Raw genomic sequence first — 822 nt, forward strand, 5'->3', positions numbered from 1 at the left:
CTTCTGCTTCTTGTTCTTCTCCTTCTTCTCCTCCTCCTCCTTCTTCTGCTTCTTCTTTTTCTTGTTCTACTTCTTCTTCCCCTTCTTCTCCTCCTCTTCATTCTTCTTCTCCTCCTCCTCCTCCTTCTTCTCCTCCTCCTCCTCCTCCTCCTTCTTCTTCTTCTTCTTCTCCTCCTCCTCCTTCTTCTTCTTCTTCTTCTTCTCCTCCTCCTCCTCCTCTTCCTCCTTCTTTTCTTCTTCTTTTTCGTTTTCTTATTTACCTTTTCGTCCTTTTCCTCTTTTTTTTTCATTTTTATTACATACCTATCTATGTATTAGGGATTTCAAAGTAATAATGAATAATCTCTACTTCCTATATTTATCTCATCTTATTTTTAGGAGACATCAATTTTTTATGAGTTTAATGGAAAGAAAGGTAAAAATAAGCAATAGATAGATAGAGATACCTACCTGTAAATATTATGTTAAGAAATAATGTAAGAAACTATTAATATTAATTAGGAATGGGCGGTAAACCAGCGATGCATCTTAGCTTTAATTTCACCAAAACACCATTAAGAAACACGAAATTTATTATTCACAATAAATAACGTATAAGTAAATTATTATTTCTCATAAACACAACATTGTTAATAGCATTATCTTTTTCGGCTGTTCAGCATATTTCTTCCAAATTTAGCACATCTGTTTTTCTTAAGAATCATAGAAAGAGCAAGGATATTCCGGGAAAGCTTTTTGACTGAAAGGATAATGAAGCGAAGAATATTGGCATTATTTTGAACACCTCGTTTCGCTCCGTCTCCGCAGTCATTTGTCATTTCT

This window comes from Diaphorina citri, unplaced genomic scaffold (genome assembly GCF_000475195.1).
Source record: "Diaphorina citri unplaced genomic scaffold, Diaci psyllid genome assembly version 1.1 scaffold2636, whole genome shotgun sequence".
Lineage (NCBI taxonomy): Eukaryota > Metazoa > Arthropoda > Insecta > Hemiptera > Psyllidae > Diaphorina > Diaphorina citri.